General features: G+C 38.7%; 1 protein-coding gene across 15 annotated transcripts in view; it reads left to right on the top strand.

Annotated features, from left to right (window-relative positions):
• Nucleotides 1-24,201, top strand: part of NRCAM (neuronal cell adhesion molecule) — a 253,025-nt gene that overhangs the window by 60,036 nt on the left and 168,788 nt on the right. The window contains exon 3 of one of the 15 annotated variants that reach the window (XM_046670439.1): nt 12,717-12,888. The exons of 13 other annotated variants lie outside the window; for them this stretch is intronic. The gene's annotated coding sequence lies outside the window, so the exon portion shown is untranslated. Of the gene's footprint in view, nt 1-12,695; nt 12,889-24,201 lie in introns of all 15 variants that reach the window. One more of the 15 variants, XM_046670438.1, reaches the window with a different exon arrangement.

The raw sequence follows: 24,201 nt of genomic DNA, 5'->3' as shown, positions 1-24,201 counted from the left end.
CCGTGTTCACAGAGGACAGAACAAGAGAAATGGGCATAAGTTCAAGGAGGAAGATAGCTGGGTTTTTATCAAGGGAATTCCTCCGCTCTTGGACAATAAAACATGGGAAGGAGTTTGTAGAGTATACACTTTAAAAAATCTTGAAAAAAAGACAAGACAAGATTCAGTCCTGAATCACTGAGATGCTTCCCGGAGAATTCAGGTGAACTCTGAACTCTGTGGTTCTGTGATTTCAGATTTCAGAAACGATGCTTCCTAGAAACTCACACACGTATGTTCTGTTTTGCGAATGGAAGAGAATAAATAAATATTCATCCACTTTCATTTTCCTTATAACTTTCTTATAGTGTCTTTGAAAATGTCCATATGCACCTTGTATGTGGTTTTCTGATAATGTAACAAATCTTTTTCATTGAGTAAGAGTCTTTCTGTGCATTTTAAAATCTGGTGGGTATTATCATAATCTTTCAATCTTAGTGTACGTCATCTTTATATTCTATTAAAAAATAAATTAAATCCTACCATCCTGGGCCATTTGTTTGTACCCAGTGTAAGCCCTTTTGTGACTCATCTTGGGATGACATTGTTAAAATACTCACGAGTGTTGAATCACTTTGAAGGGCTTTCGAACAATAGCAGGAAGTCAGGAACTTTGGAGAAGATGTCTCTTTCAATCAATTAATTCCTTAGGGATAAGATTAAGGAATGGATATGAGACTAGGGTTTTTTAACTAAATGCTCTTTTAGGACCTCAGCGTCAGAAGATAAGAGGAAGCCACTAAGAAGCCTCTATATTACTAATAAGTACATTGAATTTTGCGTTTTCTCCTTGTCATGTCTTGTACATAGTAACAGGCAGAGATGGAATGATGGAGATGAAAGAGCCCTGGACCAGAGGCCAAAATGCCTGGCTCTGGTTCTGTCACAGCCACCAAATGATCTGCTCTTCTCTTGTAAAACTACGTCTGCATAGCTTCCTTTGGATCTCTAGTTCCAGCGTCCTATCTTAGATGCTCGTCACACCACAGTACCTTCTTTCAGAAGAAGACCAGCAGGCCTGAGGGTTCAACCTCCGAGAGGTCGGGGTCCCATCACACCTGACCCAAAGAGGCTCTACTGTAATTCTTTTTAAAGAAATTTTTTAGCATACATAGGTAGATAGAGGTTTTGTTTAAGTTTCACTTGATGAAATGGATCCACTGAAATATGAGTTTTAAAGGTATTCTTACTGATTCCTGTGTCTTCAGTATTCTTCCCAATATATCCCATCAAAATACACAATTTCATGACTTCTGTTACTACCAAGTTAAAACTCTTTAAATGGCTCTCTGTCTCACGAGGAAAAACATACACAGTCCTTACTCTGGTTTTCCGGACCTCCCTCCCTACCGCATCCATTGAGGTGAGCTCAGTGTCCTAACACATAAGATTATCTTGATCAGGTTATCAAAACAGTGCCTGACACAGTGCATGCTATCACAAAAGACTCATTCAGTTAGTTCCCTCTCTGATGCTGCTCAGCATTGTCCCCGCCCTTCTTCTAAGCTACCTAAGCCTTTCTCTTCCTTTTGAGCACACCTCAACAAAGCTCCTCCTCCAGAAAGCCTTCCTTGCTGATTCTAGCCCATATTGGTCTGTTGCATCTCTGAAATGCTCTTGTGATTGGGCATTTATGCTAGTCCACATTACATGTATCCAGTTGACAATGGTGTTACGTAGACTGTGTGTACACAGTGTGTTGTTATCTCCTTCTGGGGGCATCAAAGAATACTACAGCAGTCACAGTGACCACCACCCACCTAGGGAAATACTCAAGCTTGAATCACTCCCGAATCTAAATTTTCAATGTAATATGCATTGAGACAGGAAGGGCGATGTATTCTGGAAATAAATTTCAGCAACGTGGATGGAAATACAAGTGATCTGGTTCTTATATTACCTTAACTTGCAACACACTGAAGCTTAAAGCACTTGCTTAAGATCAGAGGATACTGCTTTTAAGCTTAATTCTACCTCTCACTTTGGGTCCTTCAGCAGGTCACTTATCCTTTATGATCCTTTTTTAATAACTGTGATAATACTGCTATTCTTTGTTCTTTGAAGTTCACAAAGCACTTTTGCACGTTATTTAATTTTAGCTTCACAATGACCCATGAGGTAACTGGGGCAAGCTCATGTCTGCCAAGCTGGAGAACTGAGCTTGGGGACATGCTCCCAAATGCTAATGTGATAAACCAGCAGCAGGCGCTAAAACTCAAATCTTCTGGCTTCTATTTTAGTGTTCTACACACCCGTTACTAAAAGTGTGATCTACAGACCAGCAGCGTGGGCATCACATGGGAGCTTAAAAATGCAGAGGCCCAGGCCCCACCCCAGACCTACTGCATCAGAATCTGTATTTTAACAAGATGCCCAGGGACTCATACGTATTTTAAAGTTGGAGGGGCCGGCCCAGTGGCACAGTGGTTGTGTGCATGTTCCTCTTCGGCAGTCCAGGGTTCGCTGGTTCAGATCCCGGGTGCGGACATGGCATTGCTTGGCAAGCCATGCTGTGGCAGGCGTCCCAAATATAAAGTAGAGGAAGGGGCCAGTCCCATGGCCGAGTGGTTGAGTTCGCACGCTCTGCTGCAGGCGGCCCGGTGTTTCATCGGTTCGAATCCTGGGTGCGGACATGGCACTGCTCGTCGGGCCACACTGAGGCGGCGTCCCACATGCCACAACTAGAAGGACCCACAACTAAGAACATACAACTATGTACGGGGGGCTTTGGGGAGAAAAAGGAAAAAATTAAAATCTTTAAAGTAGAGGAAGGTGGGCATGGATGTTAGCTCCGGGCCAGTCTTCCTCAGCAAAAAGAGGAGGATTGGCAGCAGATGTTAGCTCAGGGCTAATCTTCCTCAAAAAAAGTCCCAAAAGTTGGAGAAGTACTGTAATTTAAGGACAGTTTAAGCCTCTAAAGTACAAACATGAAAAGGTTTTATTTTTATTCCTATTGCTGCCATCAGATCTCCCCTGTCAAAGATCTCTTCCGTTTGACGAGGTCTCTAGCTGATCTGATAGATTTTTACTTTCAGGTTTTTAAAAGTTTAGTATGCTATAGTCCACTTTTAATACTTCAAACTCATATGGAAACGAAAACTTTCCTTTCCCCTGGCCTAACTTGTGCCCTTCAACGCCCTCACATTGACAAAATTTTTTGCCTGTTTTTATCAACCTGCTTTTAAACCAAATGTTCCACTGCCAAGCTCCGACTCTTAGTGATGGACCATGGTGATGCTCATTTTTCAGAACAGGAAATTCAGTTGCCTTATTCAGTCTTCAGTGAAACTCAGAAGTAAAAACCAAGCATACATACCCAATATAAAATAACTAAGAAATTTCAGTCTTTATTCATTATATTTCACCAGATTATTGGCCCAAGGATGACATATGGTTGTGTTTGGGAAAAACTAAAGTTGATGAAGTATGAGACTGCACTTCATTAAAAGGAAACATTTTTCAACCTCTTGTTCTTAATCTTTATTTAAGTTTTGCAATCTTCTTTGCCTAGGAGGCCAAGAGTTAGATCTATTCACCATGAGCCAAGTGACTGCGTTTGGGTGTTCAAGATGGAACTCCATTAAAGTCCCTGGGGGTTTTGTTTGTTAGAATTCTTAGGGGCTGTGCATTACCGGGTCCCAGCTATATATTATATCAGACTTCCAGCCCCCTGTCTTCATCCCTGAGATGAAAGTTTCGTTTTGGCTCTCCTGCTGCCTCCTCCCTCTCTTGTTTGTTTTCACTTTAATGTGAGAAGAAAAGGCAGCTTTTGTCTTCATTTCTGGTTAGCAGACTTCATAAATATTCATTACCAGGTTCCCTTTCCAGCTACTGTTTTGTAATTCGTTATTTTTAAATGAAATCCGAAGTGACAAATAACTCCCAATTCACACTTTAATACATTATGAGTTGTTAATCTTGATTTTGGAGGTCGTGAGCCAAACACGAATGACTTTTGAAGCCTGTTTGCCTAGACTACCTCATTCTGAGAAGGCACAGGCTGTGTGTGTGTGTGTGTGTGTGTGTGTGTGTGTGTGTGGTATGGCTTGCAGCTCAGCGGGTGAGCAAATGGGACAGGAGTGGAAGGAGTATTTCTAGAGCATGTGCAGGGGCATTGTGGTAGGCCATATATCCACTGTCTCGCCTTAGCTTCACACTGTGAAGCAGGTGTTATTAATCCATCTTAGAAGGCGAGAACCAAAGCTTAGGGAAAGGTAGCAATTTGCTCCAGTTCACAAAGCTGGTAAGCGAAGGAGCTGTGATGATGGATGGCGTTGAAAAGTGGGTATTCCACAATGCTCTTCTGGTTGTTCTGTAGAAATTGACAGTGGGTAATTTTGGAGTAATTACCTTTAGAGAGTCAATATGTTTTTGATTTTGGTATTGGTAAATAAATGAAAAGCCATAGGATATATTGGAGTATATGAGGAAGCCATTTGATTTAAAACTAATTCTGCCTGACCTTGTTTTTTCAAAAGGGCCTGACATGGCCACAGGGCATGCATTGTACATCTGCTTTAAACGTTTACTATGTCCCAAAGACAAGGATGATGCCCTTAAAGACAGAGGTGTAACTCCTCCCCCCATGTCAGCATTTATTTAAGGATAAGGATCTCTTCCTGTGAACTAAGGATTAATTACCATTACCGACCTACTTTGTTCACCTTGTGAGCACTGACCTGCTGACCATTGACCTACTGTGCCACCTAAGCGTCTTGTGACAGTCGTAAAAGAGATATTCCTGTCCTACGTGATGTTTGCTCTTTGTTCCAAGACCGTATGTAACCACTGTACACCCCACTTCTTTGGTGTGCTTCCACCCCAGTTTTGATTTATAGATGAATTATGGATTATTTGCATCGACAGTGTACTGTGCTGAGCTGTTAAGAAAAGTATCATAAATCTGGGCTCCTTGGAGTGGAGCCAGCCGTTGGCACCCTCGCTTAAACCTGAGGCTCAGCATCGGCACTTACACGCCAGGGGACTCACCCAGTGTTTCTATGGATTGCCCTTTTCGTCAGTGCTTTCTTTCCTGGAGAATCCTCCTAAACTCTACTATTATCTGTCTGTGAAGAGTTTTTTCCCACCTTCAAGAAAGCTCTGCTTTGCAGAAGTGCGTTCCTTCCCACCTCCTCTGGAAAACAAAACAGATGCAACTCTTAAGTGGCCCTGGGGCTCAGCAGCACACCAGGAGCAGTTTCCCAGCCTCCTCTTCAGCCTCCCATGCCTTCCTGAATGTCAGCAGGAAACTCCCCACTCCGTTTAAGGACTGTTTTTCTCAATTTGCTAGGCAGCCAGCTAATCTCTTTGTATTGTGCATCTGTTTCTTGATTGTTGCATAAACTTCCCACTGTGTCTCTCCTTATTCAGCATGCTGGCTGTGGACAGAGGACCCGCCTGGGTGCCTTTCTGCCTTGAATGGGGTTGGGGTTGCCCTGAAGCCACACGGAATCGCCTGAGGTGCTTGTCAAGACCAGCCCAAAGCATCTCTTTACCCTCTCTTAACAATTTTGCTGAAATTTAAAACACTATTTGCCTTTGGATACAAAATGAAGGAACCTAGTAACATTCAAAGTTGTCTGTTATCTGCCAGGCAAGATGTAATTAGACTTCCTATGCAATTTACCACGTGATTTAGGATATGTGGTTTTAAAAAAAGCCTAGGGCAGGAGTATTTTAAAGTAATGTTAATTTAAACATTCCTTGAGTATAAAAGTAATATGTATCTATTGCAAATAATTTAGAAAATGAAGAAAAATGTGAAGGGAATAAAATAACACGGGTAAAATGATTAATTTTTTGATGCTTATTTCTTGTTTCACACATGTGTAGATAGACACAATATATTTAGCTTTCTGCAAAACATTTTTAATGGCATTAATCCTTGGGGCATTAATGCCAAGTGTTTTTTTCCTTTTCAATTTTTTCTTTTTCTTTTTAGGATGAAATATTACATATATACAAAAGAAAGGGAGACTAACTCAGGATTTGGGAACATTTACCATGGGAACAGATTGCCTAGATTCTGGTTTTGGCTCTGCCATTTGCTCGCCTGGAACCTTGGGAAAGTTACTTAATCTTTCTGTGTCTCAGTTTTTCCATATATAAAATGGGGATAAAGTAATACTTATTCATAGAGTTTTGTTAGAATTCAATAATAAACTATTAGCTATTATTTTTAAAAATGTATATAACATATTTGTAAGGTGAAAAGAGTGAAAACAAACATAACCAACAAAGAAATCTAACATTAGTATTTTTCTTTTATTTTATTCCTTGATCATACCCCCTTCCCTTCCTCCTAGAGGTAAGCATTATAAATCATTGTTTAGCTTTACATATTTTGAACCTCGTATAATTAATGTCGTACTAATTTCACTTAACATTATGTCCATGAGATTTCTTCAAGATGATTTTCTCAATGCCAATAGTGTATATCACAATTTTTTATCCCTTCGCATTGTTTGTTAATTTTGTGTGATTACAAGCAATGCTGCTATGAACATTCTTATGCACGTCTCTCGGTGCACACGTGCAAAGTTTGTTGCTCTTCTTTTGCTTTCTGTTTTTTTAAAGAAGTCTAATTGCTGGGTGGTAGTGTACATGCATCTTCAACTCTACCAGATAATGGAAAATTATTTTCCAATAATGTGACATTTGCTCTTTGTTCCAACATGGTATATAACCACTCTGTACTTCCCACTTCTTTGGTATATATATTTCCTTAAACTCGGGTGTATAAGAGATGACAAGTCTATAAGCAATTAACTTTTGCTCTGTGTAGATGATAGGTCTTTTCTCTTTGATTTTAAGATATTCTCTTGTTGTTGGAGATTTGTGGTTTTATTATAATATGTCTAGGTGCTATATTTTATTATTCATCCTTCTTGGTATATATCGTGGTTCCCATATCAGTGAATTCAGGTCTTCGACCAAATCTGGAAAAATTGCAGCCATTACTTCTTTGAACATTGCCTCACCTCCATTATTCTCCTTTGAAACTCTAGCTAGACTTACTTAGATCCTCTCATTTTATTTTCTATGACTTTGCCTCTCTTTCCTACTTTCCTTCTGCTTGTGCTATAATATGGATCATTTATTTAGCTCTGTTTTCTTTTTAATAATACCATCTTTAGCTGTGTCTAATATGATGTTTGTCATATATTGAGTTTTAGAAAAACTTTTTAAGTTAAATGATTTTATTTTTCATTTTCAGAAGTTTTATTTGTTATTTTGTAAATCTGCCTGGTCAGTTTTTAGCATTTTATCCTTTGTGACTTAAAAAGAAATTAGTTGTGATAAAATATACATAAAAAATTTACCATCGTAACCATTTTTACGTGTACAGTTCAGTTAAGTACATTCACATTGTTGTGCAACCTGTATCTACAACTCTTCATCTTGCAAAGTGAAAACTCTATTTCCGTTAAATAACTCCATGTCCTCCCTCCCTAGCCTCTGGCACCCACCATTCTACTTTCTGTCCATGTGAATTTGACCGCTCCAGGTCCCTCAGATAAGTGGAATCACACAGTATCTATCCTTCGGTGACTGGCTTATTTCACTTAGGATAATGTCCTAAAGGTTCATCCATATTGTAGCATGCGTCAGGATTTCCTTCCTTTTTAAGGCTGCATAATATTTCATCATATGTTTGTTTGTGATTTTTATTACCATACTTATTTTTTTAACCATTTCAGATATAATGATTTTTGTTAGTATCTGAGAATTATCACAGCTGAAGTTCTCGGCGTCTAGATCTGTTGCTCTACAGACTTTCCCTCAGGGTAGCTTGTTCCCCTAAGTGTTTGGTGTATTATTTATGAGGTTATGATAGAATGAACTTCGTATCTGGGAATCCTGTGACCTGTCTCAAGGAGGATTTTAATTTGCGTCTGTCAGGAGTCCGGGCCGTACCAATCTGGAACCACATTAGCCGTTCAAGCTTAATGTCAGAATTTCAGGTGCAGCCCCCACCTCACAAGCAGCTTCAGGCTTTTGTCAGAGTTCCCTGCTCAGGAAAGGCTGCCTTCATGCTTGTTTATCAGCACCATTCTGGTTTCAGCTGTCTTTCCCCATTTCCTCCCTTCTTCCCCATTCTTTTCCATAATGCTCCTTCCTTCTGTTTTTCTATTCGTTCTTCCTCTTTCTTTTTTCATTTTTCCTTTTCTTTATTCATCTTACTGATTTCTCTGGCTGCTTTTTTGTCTTTCACTCAATATCAGAGTCAAGAGGGGCAGTTTCTTGGCCATCTCCCTTTGTAGAGTGAACTTTTTTCTGCTTCACCGATGGCTTAATCCAGGCTTCATGCAGTTGCTTCTCTGCTGCCTTCTCTCCTGATAGACACTCAAGACCTGTACTCTTGACACCACCTCTCTCCCACTCCCTTCGCAGAAATTGGCAATGGAACAATATCTTTAAAGTAACTACTGATTTCAGATCTGGGTTAGCCTTTTTTGATGAGTGTTTTCACTTTAATTTTATCCTCTATTTCCCTTTTGATTACTTATTAGCTGAGCTCTTCTTTTACAAGCGTGTCTTCTGTGCTTTATCAGAATATTTGGGTGTTTACGTGGGTTTCAGAACATGTGGTCTGCCAGGTTGCTGGGAATGGAAATTCTGAGCATTTCAAATGCTACCAATTCTCAACAATATTGGAAACAGTATTGCTCTGATTTTGGTAAGTAATGATAGAGGATGGCGCTCTTGCTGTGGGGCTGGACTGAAGAGCGGCATTATTCTTGTCCATCCAAAAAGGTTTCCGATTTATTGAGTCTCTGGGAATAGTGGGAATGCCGTAATAATATTGCAAGACTCCCGAGATTGCTTTAGTTTCTGAAATGTTATCTCCATTTTCTTAATTTTGATCTTTCTCATTCTTAACTGATACTACCCACTCTCAATTTAATAATTTCCCAAAGGAAATTCAACATTCTCATTGAGGATATTTATAGCCATGTTGGTAGATCTACGTCTCTGACGTCTTTTACTTGTCCTTTTCATATGTCTTTCTATTCACCAGACTGTAAACCAGGTTCTCAAGTGTGAAGATGCTACAGCTGCTCTGGGATTTGCTTTGTTTGCTAAATAGCTTTTTTTTGGTCCTGACTAGGAGCTTCCTAATGTTCGAATTTTCTGTTTTGTGAATGTGATATGCAGATATGTTTAAAGTCTTATATGATCTATTCATTTTCCATTAATGTCATTCTGCTGACGGTCTGTTTTCAGTGACACTGATAGTGCTAGTAAGATAGTCCACAAACTATCATTTGTGAGATTCCCCAGTCACTTTATTTTGGGAAGAACTGTTCAACACTAGCTTTTATGTAACTACGGATTTTTGCTAGAATTTAAGACAGATTATAGAAAGAAATTGCAATGGTCCTCTCACCAGCTTCCTAATATGGACTTTGCCTAACATTCATCTTTAACTGGACCTGAACTGGGAGAGAGGTAGAGGGAGAAAGTAGGAAAGGAGAGTGAGACAGGAGTCCCCAGCATGGTTTCCATATAGTCATTGGTAGATTCAGGCCTCCGGAAGGTTTTATAGCAACAAGAGAACCGGTATCCCGCCTCTCCAGTAAGTAGCACCTTATACTCACCCTTTCTCAGGAGAACTGTAAGTACCAGGCCACATAACAAAACCCAGCCCTGATTAACTTAAAGGAAAGGCAATTTGTTGGGAGGCCACTAGGAAAGCATAGAATTTACAGGATGGCTCAGTGCCCTGACTTGCATATGGACAGAACCAGGTCACCTTCAGAGAGCAGGAAGCAGGAACATGATCTTACCGCAGGCACAATGAGGGCAGGGTGGCAGTGATCACGTGGATGGACCTCAGTCATTTCACTCCACTCAGGACTTGAATCCCAAGCAGGAATTTAATTGATCAAGCTGGGGTTACCTAGCTGCCCTGTGGCTGGGAGAGGTCAGGGGATTGGATTCAGAGCCCCTCCAGATTATATCTGGAGTAACCCCTGGAAAGTCGAAGTAACCCCCGGAGAGAAATTTGTGGTATGGGCATGAGGCAGCCAAACCCTGGAGATGTCCATCTCGGATTAACTGTGAACTGCTGGAATGTTGGCTGCAAGGGCACTTTAAGATCAAAATCAGACTGGTCATCTACAATCTATCTGGTTAACACAGTCAATTCTAAATGTTCCTGGGGTTTATTGGTAATTTCTCAGCTGTTTTTAAGCGTGTTTTCTCCTCTTCTTATTTCTTTTGCCTTTTAGCCATTTCAGTTCACATTATTTCCTCCACAAGAGATTGAGCAGATGACATTTTTTAGACTTCACTTGTTTGTGCATTTCAAATGAAATAGGAAAATTTGTTTGGAGGAGAGTAGAATGAAGAATCTATTAAGCATAATGATATCTATGGAGTTTACTAATTTTGACCTCCTTGTTTTAATCGTATATCAGATCAACATGGGACTCAAGATGGGCGGCAGGTTGATTAGCAAGCTTGGAATGTCTCCAGAGAGACCCTGTCCCTTTGCTAACGTCTTGTTCCTTTTTTCCTGTAGGAATTGCTTCTCTTAGCATAGAGAAAAGTAGTGACTTAGGGAGTGTCTTCAGGACGATGATTCTTTTATCTCCAGGCTTATGCTGAGTAGGTGTAAACCTTCAGAGGTCATACAATAAGGAAATCTTCTAACTATAGCCTCTCACTTAGATGCATCACATGGAAGAACATCTTGATTCTTAGAAGAAGTTGTGATAAATTCTCCCTTGAAGGACTTTAAAGATTGGTATTAATTATTTTAGGGGGAGAGAATGGTTCCTTAGGTATAGAGTCATTTGTTCATTCATTCATTCAATACTCAGATATTGAGCACCTTCTATGTGTCGCGTACTGTGTCACCGTCCTCAAGGAGCTCACGGTCTACCAGGAGGAGGCAGGCACGTAAACAGCTGTGTGCACCACTAGTGAGGGGCTCCTCAGTCACAAAAAGGGGGCTTGTTTTATCAGTGCTGAAAATGAGCTAAACCTACTGAGATAGGCAGTCTGGGCTGTGTGGCCAGGTGCCCTGCCTTCTAGCTTTCTGAAGTTTTTATTATAGATAATATATTTAATTCCTGACAGCTACACCCGTCCATGCACTGACTCAATGAATATTTGATATCTAAAGCTGCAGAGTTGTCATTCTTGGTAATCTTTGCTTGTTTCATGTGTAATTCCAGTGTGTGGCAGAGCATCCTATACATAGCTCAGTACAGGTTTGTTGAACTGAACTCTCATCTGATAGCGTGGATACATAATTTTTCTCTATATGCCTAATGTCTGCTCTAATTTGATCAAACTCAGATAAAAACGAGCCTCATTAAGAGAGCGCTGCATCGTAAATTCAGATGTGTCGTTGCTCGCTTTGGGAACAGAGCATTGATTACCATATTCAGGTCGTGTCCTCCTCTTGCTCCGGGTATCACTACATTGAACTCTGAGGTCATTTGCTTGGGATATTGTGAGATGCTAATTTGGTGTTTGGAGTGATACTCTGTGCCTAGCTATTTGCGACAGACTCTGAGTATAAATGCTGGCTCTTGATCAGTATCAGTCCCTCCTCATCAAGGTCTTTAGCCATCGTGACTAAAGTCTGGTTCAGGCTAGAGTCTCCTCCAGGTTGTGCTTGTTCCACTTTGGCTTGTTCTCCTGGGATGCTCACTTCTTGATTTAGAGCCCTAATTACTAGCCATTGAGGAACTCATGAGTCATAGGTTACTCTTAACCTGTGCACTTTTCAAGAACAGCGTTCAAGTACTGAGTATCAGATTATATCAATGGGAGGCTTTCCTTTTCCCTAATGTGTGTGGCAAGATACTGGCTCCCTGCTTTTGAAAATGGCTGTATGAAGCAATTCTCCATCTCTGTGGTCTGGATGTGTTGTTTCTTAATTCTGTTTGGTGGCTGTGTTCCTCTCTGCTGGCGTCACTGTCCTTTTGCATTCTCCATTGATGGGAAGAACATTTTAAAACATGCATGGCAAAAAGAATTACTATCTTAAATTTGAGCTTAAATGTGTTCCCCATCTGGTGTTCCATGACACTTCTCAGTAACGTCATTAAACATCTCCCACCCCTGCAATAACTTAGGAAGTTATCATGCAATCACCTCAAGTCCAAATGCACATGGCCTACCCACTTAGATCTCAGTCGTAATCATTAGCTTTATAGTTCACAAGTCTTGCCCTCTTATTGTTATCTGGGGAATCTCTGATGCCTATCGGTAAGGCAGTTGCATACTCAATGGCTCCTTTGCCCACCCAGTGCAGGATTTGCTGGTATAACAGCGGCATGCTGGCACCCATAACTGATTTTGTTTGTCGCTTTCCACCTTACTGGCCCCTATGCTTTAGCATCAGCCTGTTGTGGGAGGAGCAGCTGTGGCTTGTGGTAGATTGGGGCCTGCAATTGAAAGCAAGAGGCAGGGGCGGCTCCTGTGTCCTCTGAACAGATCTGTAGCTCAATGCAAAGGTTCTGTTCACACCAATGTCCTTGTGCCTCTTTGAAGAGGCTTTTCACGTCTTACCAGAAAGTTCATTAACAAGTTCCTTTAAAGAGTGAGACTGCTTAATGCATTTAAATTGTGATTTTAATTGATTTTATGTGGTTGTTTCCTTGGCCCTAAAAACCTTTGCTTTTTTCTGAATTCAGGATAAACTACTCTTTCTTCAGCATTTCCAGAGTAACGTGGCTTCTGTCACAGCACTTTCTCCACGCTGTCTATGTTACTTATGTCACTGGAGCTCCAGTTCTGGCGGGATAAGCTTCTGGAGCAAGGGGCGGTATCTTGTTCATCTGTATAACCCCAGAGGCCCTTCTAGAACCTTACACCTAGGGATGTTCAGTAAGTAGTGATTAATAATTTACAAAAATGTTATTTACCCCAAACGTTTGAGAATGCTTTTATAGGATCAAATTCCCTTGAACCTACAAAGGAAATATATCATTTCCCCCAGGGCGGCTCTGAAGACACTTATGTGCATTAGCATGCCTCCGTGCTCTGGCACCTGCGCTGCCCACTGGCCAGCCATGTGGCTTTTGTGCCTGTTGGTCACATATATCACTTTGTGGAAGAGCAAGATGATTGTTTTCCTCTGTCATAGTAGGGACTGGTTTTTGCCTGGCATACAGGAACATTTGAATATAGCCTTGACAGCCTCTGAGATTTCCAAGGGCTGTCTCATCACAAGGAACAAAGGCATGTGAAGAAAGTTCTACTCTGTTGTGAAAAGCTGGGCTTGTGCTGATAAACTAATTGAGAAGTCTAGTAAATTGGCCAGAGCATGTGGCTCAGGCCCCAAGGCCTACGTGGGCCTCTTGCTTCAGATTCTACCACTAGAGGAATCTGAGGATGTTACTCATGCATGTCACATGGAGAATTATAGGGAGGGCCAAAGACCTTTTAATCCCCTCCTCCCTCCTCCCTCCCCCATAGTAGATGTCACGGGAGAATGAGGGGAGAGGGTTGTTGCTGATCAGGAACGAAAACCAAAATGCCTCTTCCCACTTTCTCAAGAAATGCCCAAGGAAATAAATTTTAGCCCAATTTTCCCCTTTCTTTATTGCCTTCTTACCTTAACTACTCCACTAAGGTATTTTTATGACCCACAGGTCTAGTGTCTAACATCTACTAGGTAAAATTAATTTTCATCTTATAACTTATGTTTGCTTAAGGCCACAGAGTCTCTGCAAAAAGAAGTAAATCTAAATTATCTTTGGTTTTACGTTGGTTTTTAATCTGAAAAAACAAATTTTGACCTTATAGGAGGCAGTAGGCATTTCTATAATTCTATCACATGGAAGTCTGTAGTCTGTGACAGATTTCTTAGTTTTTTAAGGAGGAAATCCAATTCTGGTAGAAAACATCAGTGCATAAAAATCAAGCAAATCTTTGGACACTGATATAAACAGAAGCTGGTTGGAGAAATATCACTAGTATGACTGCAAGCATATATGAATTCTGTAAGGTGTTAAGAAGTAGCTAGGAAACTTGTTATATTTTAAGCCTGGAAATGTGGGTGGGCTGCCATCTTGACTAGATTCAAAATTAACCACAGTCTTGAAGCTTTGACTTGTACATATAATGTGGGAGACTTGTTACAGAAATAGATACAGCAAATGTTGGACTTTCATCCATTCTTCTTTTGCTGCTACTTTGGAGCACACAGAAAGAATTATTTATTATAATATCAAGGAAAAGGGGGCCTAATGAATGAAATATTTGGCTATCTGAAAAATGTTATGATTTTATGCATGTTTGTAGAAGTGACACAATGATTGCTAATACATTGTCTTAGAAAGTTTTGACAAAATATCCTTCTTATATTTACTTAATCACTCTTATCAGAATAATTTTTCTGGGGCCAGCCCGATGGCACAGCGGTTAAGTTCACACATTCTGCTTTGGCGGCCCGGGGTTCGCTGGTTCAGATCCTGGGTGTGGACCTACACACCACTTAGCAAGGCATGCTGTGGCAGGTGTCCCACATATAAAGTAGAGGAAGATGGGCACAGATGTTAGCTCAGGTCCAGTCTTCCTCAGCAAAAAAGAGGAGGATTGGCGGTGGACGTTAGCTTCAGGGCTGATCTTCCTCCAAAAAAAAAAAAGAAGAATTTTTCTTTGCCATCCGTGCCTGTTATCTTTGGAAATGATACTTTTACAGTGGGACCGGAAAATAAGTGTCTTTAAACCATACATGAAAGCACTCTCTGCTGCCTGACTCTCTGATTTTATATCTGAGGGTCTGAGACACTTGACACAGCCAATGAGATGTAAAGAAACCCTCCAAATATACAATAATATACTTCAAGCTGAGATTGTCCAGAACAGCTTTAACTTGGAACTTTGGAAAACATTGGCTCGAGGTTGGATCTTTCCCAAGATTATATAGTGCTGTGTTGAATTCCTTTCCAGTAATTATTTGCATCAATTGCATCCTATCTTTGGGGCACTTTCCAATAATTTTATGTTAGAAAAATAATGGTAAGGTATAGAGAAATGTGATTGAATTTCTCACCATGTCTAGAAAATAAGTCACCAGTCCCACCAGAATGGATGATTCTATTTTTAAATATTTTCAGGCAGCTGGAACTTTTTAAATCTCAATCTGCTAAGAAATCTAAAAAACGACTTCATTTTCATTACAATAAAATTATCAAGTAAGATTGATTATCTTGTTTATCAGATGGCATTTTCTACAAATGATGCTAAAGGTCAAGTTCAACACTTGGGAAAATTATATGCCCTCTTTTAAAATTTTTGTTTCCTGAACACCAGAAGCATTATCGCTTCAAAGGAAAAATCTAGTATGTCTACCTGTATTAAAGCTAGTCAGCAAACAGATATTTTATTATAAGAAAATAGGTTAATTGTTGTGGGAGAACTCAGATCGATCATGCATTTTAACAAACGTTTTAGTAAGGCACAATAATGTTTAGCTGTCAAGCCTTCTTAATCTACTAGGGGGAAGAAAACTTGTCCATAAGTAAAATTACCTGCAGTTCAGGAAAGAAAACAAATCCGACAAACATGGTATGACTATATAACTAGGAAACAGTTTAGGAACAAAAAAAGTATTTGAAGAGGAGAAAAATAATGAGCCAATGCATATGTTGATTTCTCTTTAGGAACAGAATTGAATTAAATCAACTAAAAATTTTGTTAACTTTTTAAAGGAAAATGCTTTCAAAGACTTTTTAGTGAACTATGCTTCATAAAATACTTTAAAAAAATTCAAGATAATATCATTAGTAATTCATTTTATATAAAATCTTGATAAATTTATGAATTTACGAATGAAAATAATCAAGAATTATAAATTGGTGTCATAAAATTTGTATGTTTGTGGGCAGATAAGTTTATAAATTAGTGTAGTAATTATAATCCTATGAATATAAAATTACTCAGGTAATTAGAATGAATAGGAATAGGCTTATAGCCTTTGAAAATTCAGAGACTTGTTAAACATGAATTACATTACAAATGTGTGATAATTTAAGGAATTAAAATAAAGCTAAAATTTTATTAATTGTCCATATCACAATCTTCTGTTTTAGTGAAGAATCTTTAATTTGTCTTCACAAAGGGGGAAAATATATGAAATATGTTTAGTATTTTTAATATAGTTTATCTTTTTTTTTTTACTTTTAAAATACAGCCCAAATCAGGACTAAGTTGTCTGTTAAACGCCCTTTTTTCTGGTTGATCACAGTGCAGTTCAGCATTTGGATTTTAGCATTTCTTAAACGGGTCTTATTCATCACACTGTTGCGAAGTTTCTGTCCTGGGTTCCTGTGTGAGTGTGCTGTGTGTCCCTTAATAAAGTCCCACTAGTGAGCCCTTTGAAGAGCGAACCTTTCAGAATTACATGGTTTCTCGTGGTATTTACTCTTCTTCGCGCTTGTTTCTTTTTTTCTAGTTTGGGGAATCTGTTCAGGGCGTATTTGTTGGATCAGCTGGCCCTCGGTGCCGGAGTGAATACAAAGTCCTGCAAACAGATGGAGAAATTTAATTTTCAGTTAGGAAAAGGTTCCATAGCAACATGGGAGTGAAATATATGTCTGGTCACATTTACTGGGCTTCTGCTGTTACAAACCAAACATACACATAAGTGTCATCTGGAGTGGGCTACTGCTCATCTAGTCCCTTAAAATCTTTTCTCTTTTTCAATGGAGAATATTTTTTACTTTATTTCAGAAATATAGGGTGTTGTCTGTGTGTGTCTCTGTGTGTGTTTACTGAGCAAGTCAGATGGCTTTTGACAAGCTTTAATAAACTTCATTTGGTAAGTCATCACATTAAAAAATGTTTTTGCCCTGTTTCTGTGAGTAGAAATTAATCTTTCAGAAACTGTGTTTCGGGTTTTAGATGATGTATTCAGCGGTAGCAAGGGGGATGTGAAAGCGCGATGCCATGTGGCTCAGGCTGCTGCGGGAGGAGTTGGTGCTAAATATACCCCAGTGGGATCCAGGCAGAACATCAAGAACCTGGTGAGGATCACGATAAAAATAACACTCCTGGTGAGCCCCCCTATCTGGAAGAGACTGAACCTCAAAGCTCAAATAATGAGTGCGTTTTCATCAAACTGAATATAGTGATGATGCAAAGGCCTGATAGTGGTACTGAGGCACGATAAGATACTGAACTACTTCCCAAAGCATGAAAAAAATTAAACTGTACAGTATGTTAGTGCTTGGGTCTTTTTTATATAATTGCTTGACACTGATAGATAAGCAATGTGTAGTTTATAATGATAACGTAGAGATGAAAACATTTGGTTCAACTGGATCTGCTTTCTCAGCCATTTTGAATAAATGAATATGTGACAACTTGTATTTGCATAAACACTCTTTTTTACTCCTCAAAATATTTCTGCTTACAATATATGATCTTTCTTTCACGTGGTTCTTTGTTGAGAATCTCCTTTAGATATATAAGAAAAAAATTGAATTGAGAGATAAGATCATGTTTTGCAAAAACATTAAAGAAGTTCAGCAAATTCCCCAAATCTAGCTTAACTCTGCTTATGAAATATCTTCCCAAAACTCCTAGAGGGTTCCAGTATAGATAATTCTATTACTGAGTAAGCAATGGATTCTTTTTTTAAAAAATCTTCGTGCAGTAAGAGCCTATAGATGGAACCTTAGTTATTAATTTTGGAATTAATTAGCCTTAAAAACTTAGATATTTTGTAAGATGCCACATAATAAATCAAATACCGTCTTCAAACTTATATTAGGTATGCATTCAAAATGAAAATATGATGTATATAATTTCTGTCTAATATGATTATTCAATTTTATGTGTTAAAAATATGAACCTAGAGTTTTAGCAGGATAATGTTTCAAGGCAATTGCTTTTGGGGCATAGTAGCCAAAATATTTGATTGGAGTCCAGCAGGCACCTTTCTTTGTGGGAATCTCCAGTGTTGTTATCTGTGTGACTTCCATGCCCATCGTTGGTTGAGAAAGCCACTTTCACTTTCCTATTTCCCATTGTAGTTAAAGTCACTTACTGCCACAGAATGAGTGAATGTTACTTAACGTTTGGGGTTAGGTATGTGCCATCTCGCCCAAAAATCATTTCAACAGTTCCTTCTCGTTTATTCTTGGATACAGTTGCTCCAGGGTACAACAATAATTTGGAAGATAATGCATTTTGATCTAGGATGGTAAAATCTTTAGCCTTTTGTCCCAGGTTTACTTAATGCTCTCCCGGGCTCATTCTAAGACAATAAAGCATCATGATGGGATAGTTTGGTATAATCCAGTGCGTTGGAATCAGACAGTTCTGGGTTTGAATCTAGCTGTATGACTGTTTAGTGACATTCAGCCATTTAGTTTTAGGAACCTAAATCTTGGAGAGGTTACGTAACTTGACCAAAAAGGCAGAGCTAAGATTGAAACTCAGGGATTCTGACTGTGGAGCTGGTCTTCCATCTCTGCATTACGCTGGCCACCCTGTGTTTAGGAAATACATATATTCATATATAACTTTTAAAAATAAGCAGATATTCAGAATGCGTGATTTTACAAGCCTTTTACATTAGTGACTCAGTGGCAGGGTTCTAAAATTTATATGTAATTGTGTTTAAATACACCTCTATCTATTCTTGCAGTAACCAGAGAATGAGATAAAATCATGAATTTGATATATTTATTATGCCTAACACCTCTATATGTTATTTAAATATCCGAAAATGAAAAGCACAATTTTAGGCCAAGAAAACCCCCACAAATAACCAAAGAAAGTGTGCGTTCACCAAAGAAAATGAAATCACCTCAGAATTGGGGAAAGAAGATACTGAAATTTGAAACAATTATACATTTTTGTAGCACTCTTTTATTCACAGCCTCAGTAGTCAGGTTTTTGTACCTTGAAAGAGAAGATATGCTGTTTGTATGATCATCTGTCTGACTTTCGTTCTGAATGTGTATTTGTCTCAATACAAAAAGGAAGAATAAATGAATAATTCATATGCTACAAACCATTTTTGTCTTATCTCATTTGATCCTAAAGACACTTCTGAGGTAAATAGGACACTGATGAGAACTCCAACATTTAAGAGATTGAGATAAAGTCCAATGTGGTGGTTTAGAGCTGGCCTTGAAAAGAGTCAGCCTAGTTTTAAACCAGCTCAGCTTCAGTTTCTTTAAAATGCAGATAATCTTGAAATCTTTAAAATGCTGATAATAACCCCCAGCTCTCGGCTTGACTATAAGGATAAATAAAATCATGTATATTAAATGCTAAGTTATCAGGCAGCCACCAGGGCAGTGTGTCATAGATTATACTCTCCAGCACCACACCATCTAGGTACATAATTATGACTTTTAGCTCAGGGTGAGCTGGGCACTCACTGGCCTTAGCAATATATTTTTTTTAACAACAACTTTGTTGAAATGTAATTCACCTATGACACATTTCATCCTTTGAAAGTACACAATTCAATTGTGCAACCATCATCGTTACATAATTTCGATTTAGTTGCATCATCCTCAAAAGAAACCCTATACTCACTAGCAGTCATTCCCCATTCGCCCCTTCTACCAGCCCCTGGCAACCACTAATCTGCCTTCTGCTTCTATGAGTTTGCTTAGTTTTGGACATTTCATATAAATGGATGGCCTTTTTTGACTGTCTTCTTTCACTTAGCATAATGTTTTCAATGTTCATTCATGTTGCAACATGTATCAGCTACATGACTAAATATTGTGTCACTGTATGGATTACCACATTTTGTTTATTCAGTCCTCACTTGATTGTTATTTGGGTTGGTTTCCCATTTTAGCTGTTATGAATAACGCTGCTGTGAACATTTGTGGACAGGTTTTTGTGTGGACATACGTTTTCACTTCTTTTGGGTCCCTACCTAGAAGTGGAATTGCTGGGTCCTATGGTTATTCTGTGTTTAACATTTTGAGGAACTGCCAAAATATTTTTCAAAGTGACCTCATAATCTTACAGTCCCACCAGCAATGTATGAGGGTTCTAATTTCTCCACATCCTCATCAATGCTTGTTTTTGTCTGCCTTTTTGATTACAGCCATCCTAAATAGATGTGAAGTGGTATCTCATTGTGTTTTGGTTTGTATTTCCCCAGTGACTACTGTTGAGCATCTTTTCATGTGCTTATTGCCATTTGTGTAACTTCATTGGAAAATGGGCTATTCAAATCCTTTGTCCATTTAAAAAAATTTTATTTTTGCAAACACTTTTAGATTTACAGAAAAATTGCTAGGATAGTACAGAGGATTCCCTTCAACACCACACCCGGTAACCTTTCACATTAGTACAGAACATTTGTTACAATTAATGAACCAATATTGGTACACTGTTATGAACTTTATACGTGTTTAGGTTTCCCTGGACTTTTTACCCAATGTTCCTTTTCTTTTCCAGGATCCCATTAGGGTGCCACACTGCATTCAGTTGTCATATCTCCTCAGGCTTCTCTTGACTGTGATGGTTTCTCAGCCTGTCCTGGTTTTTGACGACCTTGACAGTTTTGAGGAATACTGGTCAGATATTTTATAAAATGTTCTTCTATTAGGATTCATTGGAGGTTTTTCTCATGATTAGACTGGGGTTATGGGTTTTTGGGAGGAAGACCACAGCGATAGAGTATCATTTTCATCACATACTGTCAACATACTGTCAACACGACTTATCTCTGTTGATGTTGACCTTGATCACCTGCTGAGGTAGCATTTGTCTGGTTTCTGCACTGTAAAGTGACTCCCCCCCACCACCACGCTTTCCATACTGTACCCTTTGGAAGGAAGTCAGTATGAGCAGTTCATATTTAAGAAGTGGGCAGTCATGCTCCACCTCCTTGAGGGTGGAGTATCTACATAAATTATTTGGAATTCTTCTGCACAAGAGATTTGTCACTTTCTATTCATTTTTTAATTTATTCAATTATTTATTTATATTGGTATGCGCTCATAAATATTTATTTTACACTTTGGATTATAGTCCGATACTGCTTTATTTTATTTCTCAATTTGTGCCACTTTGGGCTACTGGGCGCTCCTTCAGTTGATTCCTGTGTCCCTTTGACATACCTCTCTCACAATGGGGTTCTTTAAGTACTTCCTTACTTTCTGGCACCACTAGGTCCTGAAATGGTTTTTTAAAGTTTGCATACATTAAGGTTCATTCTTTGTAAAGTTTGGTGGGTTTTGACGAATGCCTAATGTCATGTATCCTATCCACAATTACAGTATCGTAGAGAATAGTTTCACTACCCTAAAAAATTTCTTATGCTTTTCTTATTTAACCTTTTCTCCCTTCTTTCCAAACATCTGATATCTACTGATCATTTTATTGTCTCTGTAGTTTTACCTTTAGAAAATGTCATATAATTGGAATATAGGTAGCCTCTTCAGACAGACTTCTTTCACTTAGCAATATGCATATGAGATCCATTCATATCTTTCCATGGATTGATAGTTCATTTCTTTTTATCATTGAATAATATTCCATTGTATAGAATTTGCTTATCCATTCATGTTGGAGGACATCTTAGTTGCTTCCCGTTTTTGGTGATTATAAGTAAAACTGTTATAAACATTTATATCTAAGTTTTTACGTTGACATGTTTTCCACTCAATTCGGTAAATACCTAGGAGTGAGATCGCTTAATCGCATGGTAAGACTATGTTTAGCTTTGTCAAAACCTGCCCAACTGTCTTCCAAAGTGGCTGTACCATTTCATGTTCCGACTAGCAATGAATGAGAGTCTTTGTTACTCTGCATCCTTTTCAGCTTTGGGGATTTTAGTCATTTTAATAGGTGTATATGGCATCTCACTGTAGTTTTAATTTGCAATTCTCTAATAACAAATGATGTTGAGCATCTTTTCATAGGCCTACTTTCCATCTGTGTATTTTCTTTGGTGAGGTGTCTGATCAGATCTTTTGCCTAGTTTGAAATTGAGTTATTTGTCTTTTTATTGTCGAGTTCTAAGAGTTATTTATATATTCTGGATATTAGAACCCTATGAAATATATGATTTACAAATATTTTTTTCCATTCTGTGAGTTGTCTTTTCACTTTCTGTCTTTTTGGTTGTGTGTCCTTTCAGGCGCAAACATTTTTACTTTTGATGAACTGTAATTTTTCTGGTTTTTGCTTTTGTCACTTGTGCTTTTGGTGTCGTATCTAAGAAACTATTTTCTAATCCATATTTTCTTCTAATAGTTTTACCTCTTACATTTAGGTCTGTTATCCATTTTGAGTTAATTTTTGTATATGGTTTGAGGTAGGGGTCTATCTTCCTTCTTTTGCAGTGTGTGTATTCAATTACTCCAGGATCATTTATTAAAAAGACTGTTCTTTCCCCACTGAATTCTTCTGACGCTCCTGTCAAAAGTCAGTTGACCATAAATTTAAGGGTTTATTTCTGGACTCTCAGTTCTGTTTCATTGATCTATATGTCTGTCTTCATGCCAGTATCACTCTGATTATTGCAGCTTAGTAGTAAGTTTTAAATCAGGAAGTGTGAGTCCTTCAACTTTGTCCTGCTTTTCAAGATTGGTTTGGCTCTTCTGGGTCCCTGGCACTTCCATGTGAATTTTAGCATTAAAAATATTTTAATTTTTGAAGTTTATCTTTACTTCTTTTCTTACATGTAGTGTTAATTTGTATTTGCTCCAGGCCCTTCTTCTCCAATCACTTGCCTGGGCTTCTTTCTCAGGACCAATCAGCTAGCTGTTAATTAATCCTATTGGAAGTATCAGCTGATTAAACTTGAACTTGGCAGAGATTGTAACTGGGGAGGATGTGTTTACAGTGATCTTCGGCTTTTTCCCTCCCCACCTCTCCTTCTCCAGTTAACTAACAAGTTCTCTAGTCCTCCATGTACCCCAATATCATTTGAATCCAATCCTTTGTTCATGTCTACAGATCCCACTCCCCTGAAATATGCTGCTGAAATTGTTTTCCCATCTTTAGCAACTTCCATCCATCAGAGACAAATTATCCAAACTATAGTTATGACCATATTATTTTTCCTGCTTAAAAACATTTTGGAACATGGATGAATCTCAAAACCATTACATTGAGTGAAAGGAGCCAGACACAAAAGAGTACCTATTGTATGACTACATTTTTATGAAGTCCAAGAACAGACAAAACTAATCCATGGGAATAAAATTCAGAACATTGGCTGCCACTGGAGGGTGGAGAGGGGAATAGACTAGAATGAGACAAGAGGGAATTTTCTAGGGTGGTGGAAATGTTCAAAACTTTGACTGGGTCATTTGTTATAAGGGTGCACACCTTTGTCACAACTCATTGAGCTACTGGACAATGCAGATTTGTGCATTTTCTGTATAGAATTATACTACAATTTTTTTAAAAATAAAAACTTTTCGTGGCTCCCCATTGCCTTCAGCTCAAACTCCTTAACTTGTCATTTAGGGACTTTGAAAATCTGACATCTGTGTAACTTCCCAGGTTTCTCTTGTCATTTCTCTTCCAGGGCCCGTGATCCAGCAAAGTAGAGTTCTCTCTCTTCTTCACAGGCACCGTGTTTTCCCTCTTCCGTGTCTTTGTTCTCACTTTGCCCTCAGTGAGAAATGTATTCCAATCTCCCATTGCCAGTTACCATGTATCAAAATGATCTTTCTTCAAATTCCGTATCAAATTCCATCCCGCTTCTCTAAACACCTGTCATGGTAGCATTTTGTATTTCTCTTATGGCGCTCTTGACTTTCCCCTGGTTTTATTGTAGTCATTTATATTGCTGGGTTTGTAGAGTGTTCCCAATGTGCCTGGCACTGTTTATGAACATCCCATTCCCACTTCAGCCTGTAAGTTCCATTAAAGGCAAGACTTACATTTGCTTCATTTCCATCATCCATAGTATCTAGGTAAGCCTTTATTAAATGGATGGATGTAAGATGGAGATGGATGGATGGAGGGGATGGGGCAGTGGACAATATTGCAGAGGGCTAGGCATCTCAGTATTTTTCAAAACCTGTAACATGGCGTCCATCCTACTTGTAAGGTATGATGAATGAGACAAAATATGACAGGAGATAAGAAAATTTTGGTAGCTGTCAGCCAAATCCTGAGCTTATAAACATATCTATGCAAATCTGAAAAACATGACAGCTCCTGGAATGTGTTTTGTGCAGTCTGTTAAGTCGT

Source organism: Equus quagga, chromosome 8 (assembly GCF_021613505.1).
Source record: "Equus quagga isolate Etosha38 chromosome 8, UCLA_HA_Equagga_1.0, whole genome shotgun sequence".
Taxonomy (NCBI): domain Eukaryota; kingdom Metazoa; phylum Chordata; class Mammalia; order Perissodactyla; family Equidae; genus Equus; species Equus quagga.
The sequence above is the reverse complement of the archived record's forward strand: the minus strand, read 5'-3'. Positions and strand labels throughout refer to the sequence as shown.